At 38.7% G+C, this 10,625-nt stretch overlaps 1 long non-coding RNA gene across 1 annotated transcript; it reads left to right on the forward strand.

Moving 5' to 3' along the window:
* The first annotated feature begins 31 nt into the window (after positions 1 to 31).
* Positions 32 to 5,320, forward strand: LOC148646895 (uncharacterized). The gene is made up of 2 exons (XR_015927648.1): positions 32 to 119; positions 318 to 5,320. It is a non-coding gene; the product is annotated as an uncharacterized LOC148646895 (long non-coding RNA).
* Positions 5,321 to 10,625: the final 5,305 nt, after the last annotated feature.

The raw sequence follows: 10,625 nt of genomic DNA on the forward strand, positions 1-10,625 counted from the left end.
TGTTTATAGCCCTGTGAGTTAAACACTTCATGACTGAGGGCTGCCCTTCATGGCAACAGAACCCACAGCAACAATGACATTCATCACCATCTTCATCTGGACACTTGTCTTCTTTCATGGTGAGCACCCATTAAATTAATGCAAAGTAACACAATGCAAGGAGATTTGCAATGTAATTTTATATTATCTTTTCAAACTAGAAACTGGATTGAAAGGTTTGCAAGGTGATAGCACAAATCTGTAGCAGGCATTTCAGGAAGTTTTACATAATCAAATTGTATTTCTAGTAAGACATTTACTTGTTTATTTTGTTCCAGGTTCCAGTGGACAGGTTACCGTCACTCAGACTCCATCAGTGACATCTGTTCTCCCATCACAGACAGTCACTGTGAGCTGTAAGACCAGCAGTTCTCTGGGTAACTGTTATTGTGGTAGTAGTAGCTCAATAGGCCCCTGTCTTGCTTGGTACCATCAGAAAGCTGGAGAAGCTCCCAAACTCCTGATATGTGGAGCAACATATCGTCAGTCTGGGATTCCAGGTCGTTTCAGTGGCAGTGGATCTGGGACTGACTACACTCTGACCATCACTGGAGTCCAGGCTGAAGATGCAGGAGATTATTACTGTCAGAAGTATGGCAGCACTCCTCTCACACAGTGATACACGTCTGTACAAAAACCTCCCTCAGCTCTACAGGAGCTGCTCTGGCTCATCAACAGGCACCACAGAGGACTGAGGCTGGGAACAGCTGCAGAGCTGCTACAACACTGAACAGAACTGAGTCTATTTATAAATGTTGTGTAATACAGTAAGTGCATATAAAGAAGTTGTAGATATATTTAAGTCATCATCACTACGGAATGGAGCAGGCATAGGACTCAGGGAATGGGGTTGAACAACACATTTATTAACCAGAACCGGGGAAAGGGACACACACAGGGACAGGGGTTACAGCACTGCACCTATACTAACACACAAACACAAAGGGAAGAGGCTGTCTCCCAGCCTTCATCCCACTATATACAGTCCCGTAGTCCCACCCCTCAGGCGCTGTTCTTAGCCCACCTTGCATGCGCATGACAAAAGCGCCCCACGTGGCGCTACAATATTAATGTTAAATAATTCTAATTTAAAATTATCAAACAGCACCTGTAGAGCTGAGAGAGGTATTTGTACAGACATGTATCACTGTTTAAGAGGGTAACTGCCATACTTCTGAATATATATATTTAAGTAGATATATTTAAGTTACGAAACATTAAATGTTATGATATTGAAAATTACCAAAGAATCTGCTAATTAACATTTCGCTTATAAATGCCATCAGAGAAAATATTTCAATACATATTTAGCATTGCGAAATGTGTGTTTTTTTATACTGTAATACTTATTGTCAAGTTGAAATCCAATCAACTCCATTTATAAAGGCAGAGCTCAGAAGCTATTGTTGAAACAGACGGGTTACAGTAGTTTCTAATTGATCAAATGAAGTAGGAGCAAGGAGAAAATGAAACTATGGATGTTTTTATTTCAGATGTGTTTATCTTTAAACAGAACAACAGCACAGACTGTAGTTATTATATCAAACCAGTAGAGGGAGACAGATCATGTCAGTGTGTTGCCTCTGTACCATTTATACTGTTTTCCATTTTAATAATAATAATAAAATATAATAATAATAATTATAATAATAATAAAAAATGTTATTTTATATAGCGCCTTTAAAGGTGGCTTCTGAAAGTGCTTTACAGAATGACAACAACAATAAATAAAAAAAATATACACGATACAACACAAATTACAATATACAGAGGAGACCGTGGATGGTGGTACTAAGAAAAGCAGAGGGATGAAAAAAGGAACAGTTAAGTAAAGGCTTTTCTAAAGAAGAAGGTTTTGAGTCTGGATTTGAAGACGTTCAGAGAAGGTGACTATCTGATATCCTTGAGAGATTGTTCCAGAGCTTGGGGGCATAACAGGAGAAGGCCCTGTCACCCCTACAATGTAGATGGGCTTGGGGGACAGTAAGGAGAACAGAGTTAGAAGAATGAAGGTTGAAAGGTGGGGAGTAGGGCGATAATAGTTCAGACAGGTACTGAGGTGCCAAGCCATGTAGAGCCTTATAGGTGAGCATGAGGATTTTAAAGTCTTCACGGAATTTGACCGGGAGCCAGTGCAAGGACTCCAAGATAGGAGTAATGGGATCATTTGCACTAGACCTGGTCAGGATTCTGGTTGCTGAATTTTGGACATACTGCAGTTTGTTCAAAGTAGATTTAGATATCCCAACGAGTAGAGCATTACAGTAGTCAATTCGAGAGAACACAAATGTGTTGATCAGCTTTTCAGCCACAGTTAGTGATAGCATAGGGCGTAGTCTAGCGATATTTCTGAGGTGAAAAAAAAGATGTTTTGACAATATGCTGCACATGTGGGGTGAATGTTAAGCCAGAATCGAATATAACCCCAAGGTTTTTCAATTTAGATTGAAGCTCAAGTACAGAGCCATCTACAGATAGGGTTACAGGACTGGCTTTACGAAGTTGATGGGGGGTGCCAATAAGCATGACTTCAGTCTTGTCGCAGTTAAGATGAAGGAAATTATGAGTCATCCAAATTTTTATGTCAGATATGCAATTAGATAGAATATCAGTGTCAGGTTTGATATGGATGTATATTTGAGTATCATCAGCGTAGAAATGAAAGCTGAGGCCATGTGATTTTAAAAGCTGACCAAGTGGAAACATGTAAATGCTGAAAAGCAAGGGGCCCAGTATTCAGCCCTGAGGAACACCTGACTTAACAAGACCAATTTCAGACCTATACCCATTAAGAGAGTCAAAGTGACAGCGATCAGTGAGGTAAGATTTGAACCATTTGAGAGCAGTGTCAGAATCTCCAAATACAGTCTCAAGATGAGAAAGTAAGATGTTATGGTCAACAGTGTCAAAAGCAGCACTAAGATCAAGAAGGATGAGTATAGAAAGACAATCAGAATCAGAAGCTATTAGAAGATCGTTAGTGACTTTGACCAGGGCAGTTTCTGTGCTGTGAAGTTGACGGAAGCCAGATTGGAGGGATTCGAAAAGATTGTCATGAGGTGGTTATGTAACTGAAGTGTGACAACACGTTCTAGAAATTTAGCAAGAAAGGGTGAGTTGGAGATGGGGCGAAAATTGTTAAGGTTGTCGAGAACCATGTTAGGCTTTTTTGGCACGGGGGTAATGGCAGCAGTTTTGAGGACCGTTGGTACAGTGGTACAGTACAGTTGGTACAGGTACTATTAACCCTATATGCATTATTTCTTCTGGGAAAATAATTTCCTCCTTAACATCTACTGTATATTTTACAAATACCCTTACAAATGTTAAACTAGGACACCCTCTAGTCTGTTGTAGTGTTTATTGGGTGGCTATTTAAAAGAAAAACTCGGTTTCAGAACATGTGCATGTGCCTCTGCTTTTCCCAATCAGAACCTCTGCCGATGTAAACATCGATATCCCAGAGAGAACGAAAAATAAAGATTCTTCTGGGAAATGTAGCGGAGTAAAAGTACTGTCTTTTCTAAGCAATATTCTTTAGTAATTAAATAAAAAATAAATAAAATAAAATAAAATACTTAAGGACAGATTTCAGAAAAATGTACTTAAGTAGTGTTGTGAAGTAGTTCTAATTTGTTAATTCACACCCCTGGTCTTTACAAGGGGGTGGATTTTTTTTTATATATATATATTCTGCCTGGGCTTAAAGATCTCTCAGTGTCTGATAAATCAGAGCTGGAAAAATGCTGTCTCTAATCTGAGTTAAAGCTCGTCATCTGAGAACACTTTTTTGGGCTCTTTTTGTGGAGACATCATAAAATGAATCACAGAAATAATTGTGTTTTCTTCTGTGTACTGTAGGTTCTCTTTGAATTCGAGCTCAACTCATGCACCACTGATGAACTAGAGGAAAACTCAGAAAATATTGCATCTGATCAATCAGAAGCAGAATTTAGAATTTAGAAGCAGTTGTGTCCAATTCAGACAGTAAAAGCTGCTGCATACTGTATCTTCTTTATAAGCCTGCTGTGTAAACAATTTCTCAAAAAAAGGAAACATTGCATACTGTATGTGCATACCAATATTAAATAAAATGTGCACTTTGACAATGCCTAACAAAAAATAATTCACTATTTAGATGTACAGTATTTAGTCCCAACAGCAACTACACAGCAACTACACACATGTTGAAAACTGGCCAACCTGCTCCACACCACAAAAAACAATCACCTTGTTTAGCATTGAGAAGAAAATCTCTCTTTTGGTAACAACTTTAATGTCTAATTACCTTCACATTTAAGAAATACTGTTTCCTTTAATTTGTATAAATTGTGAAAAATATAACTTCCTCCAGGTATCAGTTTGATCTATTTTGTGTGAGGATAACATTAAAACAAAAGTTATCTTTTGTTTGTTGTTAATTTGAATAAGATGCTTCGGTTATTGTTACTTGAAACATAATAATAAACCATTGTAGCTTTCAGAAGCAGCTGAAAGGAAAGGAATGGTTTTCTTAGCTGTAATATCTGAGCTCTTATTAGGATGAATATTAGATCTGATTTGGTGATTTTATGGGGGGGATCCTTATCTGAAGCTTGAGAGGCAAACATGTGAAGAGTTTCTTATAGGTGAGTGTTTCTAGTGACACATCAATTTAAAGACCTTCTGTGTGTGAAAAAGGGTTGTAAAGGCTTTGAATAAAGGCAAAAAGATTCTGGTGGAGTAAATGAGCTTTCAGGAACAGAAGCTGAAGCATCATCATATCGTAAGGATGAAGGTGACTTTCACTGTTCAGGATGACTTGGGTGAACTGGAGTGCCCATTCTTAACAATGCCAAGACCTTGAGTCTGAGCAGAATACTGATGGAATTAACTAAAAGTTTGTATTATATCTTGTTGACTATGTATCTCTTTACTTATATTTTACTAACTCCGTCTCAGGATGTCTGGTTTCAAAAGATAAAATAGCCACATGCTGTCTTTATGCATAACTGGCATAGTTCTCATGGCAAGGACCAAGTGACCTCTCCTGGAACAAATTATCTATTCAGTAGAAGGGGCTACTTGTCATGCAAGCCAGCAGTGAAGAAAATATATGTACTGGTCAGCTTTCTTGAATGACCATATATAGCCACAATGCAAGCAGAGAGTCATGTGGGAGTGTATCTTGTATCGTTTGTTTCACTGTATAAAAGAGCACTGTTAGCATTGTCTTTTGAGACTTGCATGCAAGAGCATGACTTCCATATGCATATGAAATAAAGACGACTTTCAACACAAACTCTCGGCTGATGCCCTTTGTTTGGCACAACAATACTGTATGTCGATACGTTAGACACAGATAGCTTTTTCATTTGGTCATCTTCTTGATAAATCTGTACCTAAGAGAATCAAGATGGAGAATGTTTCTATCACAGATAAGGTTTTTTACATTTTTATTTTTATTATTTTTTTTACATTTCAACCTGCGGGCTTTAAAATAGTTGCTATGACATCAGAGATCTGCATTTAAAACTGAGAACAGGAGACAGTTATGTATCCAAAGAGGAAGTAATCTTCCTTGCTGTGTTGGTGAAGCCAATACTCTGGTTTCTTTCAAGAAACAGCCACGAGAGATTCTCAGATCACTGAGATAATAGCAACCAAACAAGCTCAACGTGCCCAATGGCCTCCTCCTCTAGGCTACTGACTACCCCCTAGCAATTCAGAGGTGCCTCATCCTAAACTCTGCATAAGCTGTCAGATCTCCCTGAGCAACCAGTGAACCCACACACAGCACATGATTCAGTCCAGGACATTGCTTTTGTTCTTAAATCATCACAGGTGGTGAACCACACAGTTTGCAAATATAGATATTAGAAAAACATAAGCTGCAAGAGAAGCAAAAGACAACTTTAGTGGTTCTATGTGGACAAATTGATTTCCAGGAAAATAAATTCCACCCCTTTGACACTGATCTCAAAATTTAACTGCCAGGATAAGAAACTGGTGATTTTACGATTATTAAAAAGAGGAAATAAAACAAAGTGAAAGTCTAGACTCAGCTTTATACTGTAGCCAAACCATCTCTTTGTTGATTAGGCTTATTAAAAATTATTTGTGGTACAAAAGACAGATACAAAGAAGAAATACCATTCATGTATCAATACAAAATACAATGCAATGCTACATTACAGTGAATATAGAGATCGAACAATTTAACAATACATAGTTTTACCATATATCAATGTTAAAAAAAAAATATAGCAGCTCTGTAACTGTTCTCAGCCTCAGTCCTCTTTGGTTTCTTTTAATTAACCACAGCACCTCCCGTAGAGTAGAAAGAGGTTTTTGCACAGGTGTGTATCACTGTATGAGATGGAAGCTAAATCTCTGCTGACAGTAGTAATCTCTTTCATTTACTGTCTACAGTATGTCATTTCTGTCTATGTGTGCCCTACAATGAACTGCAGTCCTGTCCAATCTGTATCCTGCTTTGCACATGTTGCTTGTTGAGATTTGGCTCCCTGTGACACTGGATTGGATGAAGTCGCTAGAAAATGGATGTAATAATAGCAGTTAAGGAGTGCAATGTTGAGATGAGCACCTCCTTGTGGAGACTGTTGTGTCTTGCAACTAAGCAGCAGCTCTGTGCACTGAAGGCTCTGTAGGTTCTGTGTTTTGCGAAAGGTTGGATTTGTTTGAATCTCTTTATTATTAAGAGAACCACAATGTCACCTGTCAATTTCCCAAGGATGACCAGTTAATGAGGAACTTGTGGGGTGAGAAAGACCACAATACCTTATGAAATCATGACCAATCACAACCATGAATGCTGGCTGTAAAAGGTGTCATGCAGCAATCTTTTCTTACTCTCTAAACTCACTGTGCTTTTTCATTCAAAACCTGGCAACATGGTCCATATGAAAACAGAATTCTGAACAAGACTTTCTCAACACAAGAGAAATCTTGCAACTAGCCTGTCATCGGCAATGCCACCTGATCAATGAAATTAATAGTTTTGTTCAGTATTTTGTTGAAAAGCCTGACTAGCAATGTAAATTCAGTAGCAGCAGTGACACTCAAGAATTGAACTGAGTTCCTTCCTCTTTTGACTTACTCACAGTCTGGACCAGAGTCAGACCATGTGCACAAAGTGGTAGAATGTACTTCAAGACATGATGACTGGAAACCTTTTCTTGTTTTTTTCTTGAAGCCAGAAGTACAGCTTTTATAGCCAACCCAGTAGAAGAAGACTAGACAAGGCTGTGACAGCTCTCTCTCTGGACTTTTCAGACTCCCCGGTGAATGGCCTGTTCACTATCTTGTGTTGAATGAGAATAGCTTCAAGTTCATTTTAAATGTTTACTGTCATGTCTGTCCCAGCTCCAGTGCTGCAGGGCAAACTGACATTACCATGGTAACTGGCTACAATCCACTATCCTGTCTACACCGGTTACCATGGACATATGGCTAGACAAGAGGCCTGATCACCTGTGGTCTCTTTTCAGCACTTCAGCCTTAGGTGGTGCGGGCTACTTAAGATCAGGTTATACTGCACTCAGCACTCTGGCAAAGAGTCATTTCGAGTCTGTTTCTGAGCTTTGTTCTCCCAGTTCCTGTGTTCCCCAGCTTATTGCTCTTGTTCCTGTGTCCCTGTGTTTCTGCCTTCTGTTCCTGTGTTCCTTGAGCTATGCCTTGTTAGGATTCACTATCTGTCATGTTTTGACCTGTTCCCAGATTTCCCATGTCTGTGGTTTTTCTCGATGTCTCCTTGGTTCAGACCCAGCTTGTTTCCATAACTACGCTCTGCACATTTTCCTAGGTGTCCGCAGCACCAATATCTGGGAGCTTGTGTACTTCCCAGTTTACCCTGACAATGCCTGGGTGTCTTGATGGCCAGTAGATTTTGATAACAAGGCCTCACAGACTGCTGTCTATCACTTGCTGAGGACACTGTGGAGAGAAGGGCTTTGAGTGTTTTCTGTTTCTAGTTCAAAAAATTGTAAAGTTGCCCCATGTTAATCTCATTGTGAGTTGGTGTCTTTTACTTGTTCATAATTATGTCTTTACTGTACATTGATTTGAGCTACTGGACTAGCGCAATGCCTTTACCTGACGCACAGGGTTCATCTAAACAAATAGAACAATGGAGAGGAGCCTGTTTAGCAAGAAGGTGTCATTTTGATGACTTCATTTATCAGTTTCACTTCAAAAGTTCAGACCTTTCCAGGAATTAATACTTTCAAAATTAATTTCTTGTTGGTGGAAGTGTGAGTATTAAGTTGAAAGAACTTTTAAAGTTAAACAGTTACCAGTTCCCAGAGTCAGTATTACTGCATAAAGCAATTTTAGGAAGATTATGAAAACACTTTATCCAAACTAGGTCAACTTGGTAAAGTACAGCATCTGCTGTAGATGTCCAAAAGGAATTGTTGTTAGCTTTTGCCTGGTTACTGTAGTGAAGGCTGAGATGAGAGACCTGGTGTAGATACAGTACAGTACTGTATGTAGGCCTCTGCATTAAATTGAAATACTACAGTAGAACACTGGATATTTCTCAAAGAGACACGCCAGGGTTTAAGTGACTGACCTGGTGTACAGTAGGTATCTGGGCTTGTGTAGTAAGACTAATGTATTGTAGTAGTATTCACTGTTTTCCCAGGAAGAATTTGTCAGAGAGACACACTGGGGCTGAGTGACTGACACTAGGACTGGATATTGCTGTTTGTTCCAGAGAGGAGATGAGTAGAACCGGAGGAGGTATTGAATGTCTCTTTGGGATTAATGAGAAGATTAGAGTTATCATGAGCAACCGTTTAGGATATGGAATAACAAAGAAATTATACTGTCTTCCTTCCTTCCTAAATCGAAGGCATTAAAGTTCTGTTCTCTGCACAGCTGTGCGCTGGAATCTCAGACTGTGGTCTGGAATCTCAGAGCCTCAGACTACAACATGACATAATTTAGATTATTGCAGACAATAAAACAAAAGACCAAGCACCATATTCATAATGTTCCTATTTATTTTATTTATTTAGCGTGGGCAGTTGTTTAAGACGTGAAATGAACCAAGATTTGTTCATTCTGTCACAGTACCTGAGAGTATGTGCCTCTAATTATACCAACCGCTCGGGTATATTGCTAGAAATCACTTACAAGTTGGGGGTAATGAATAATTATTTCACTTATTAACTTAACCTCTCATTCAGGTCCTGATTTTCACCATTTTTATAACCCCCCATTTGTAACAATATCATCATGTTTCAGACACAAACCCTTCAGGAAAAACACAACATCCTTCTGCTTTAACAGTATGTTCATGTTCCTTCTTTGGAAATGAAGCTGATGGAAAGCCAATTTGACATGAAACAATATATATCACAAGACAAAAATAACCATTTCAAAATGCAAAAAGGCTGTTCAAATATTTTATCTGAAGGCAACTAATGTTTTTTTTTGGTATTATATTATATATATATATATTATTATATTATATTTTTATCATTTATTTTTTGGTAATTCAATTACAAAGTATTGCAGTACTTAATTTAATTACTTAGTCACAACAATGTGCCCACTGGACTCTGGAGGTAAAATGATGACAAATTACAAATTATTATAATATAATAATTAAAATTGCTTGTGATAAACATTTTTGAGTTTATGTGTCTACATTTCCATTGGTTTTCTTTAAATCTAACTTTTGTGATTAATTAGTTTTACATTGCATTAAGACAGTGTAATGTTGCCATAGCCGAAATGTAATGTAGTGTGCTCTCTGAAGGCACCAGTTCTGTAGGGTTTGGGCATTTACTGGGACAATTATTAATTGTAGCAGTAAATCACAAAATTGATTCTTTTGATGGCTTTAGAATCCAACCATGCGACATAACTCAAACAACGCGCACACACAGGTACTAATACACGAGGATACATTTATTAATACATAGAATATGCATGTAAAACTAACAGATCTTATCGAGAGGGTTATCAGAATACAAAAGGTATATATTCAGTCAGTTACAAAGTGTTACACATATCAAGAGGACATACGTTCAGTATATCATTCAAGACCGTTTCGTAAATGAACTTGGTTATAACTTCTACATTAGATACTCAAAACAAGTACATAACTCTTAGGAATTAAATTGATATCAACTGGTTGGGATAACAATTGAATTCTCGAGCTGTAATGCATTGAAGTTGAATACTCATCCAATCTCTGGGGATTCAGATCTCCTGCGGGCACAAAGAAACAGTTGCAGGCTTGTTGCTGTCCAATCCGCGCTCTCTGGCTAGGTGCCAGGCTGTGCTGTGCAGCTTGCGACGGTGCGCTGCAGATGCTCACTGACCGGCTAGTTAGTGTTGGCTTTAACTAGCAAAGTTTGCGCACAGGAGAAAAGATGACTGTGGGTCCCAGCAAGTCAGGAAGAGGACCGGTTCGTTCCTGATGAAGAGCTTGTTCTGAGTAGTGATTCAGCTGTCCACAGTTCTGACCTGTTCACGAGGCCTGCTGCTGGTGCTAACCTCGGATGGATCCTCTGGTTACTCTCTGGCAACCTCCGCTCTAGACTCTTAGAACAAAGGAAAGTTCTGGCACTCGG

This window comes from Lepisosteus platostomus, chromosome 16 (genome assembly GCF_059453375.1).
Source record: "Lepisosteus platostomus isolate fLepPlt1 chromosome 16, fLepPlt1.hap1, whole genome shotgun sequence".
Lineage (NCBI taxonomy): Eukaryota > Metazoa > Chordata > Actinopteri > Semionotiformes > Lepisosteidae > Lepisosteus > Lepisosteus platostomus.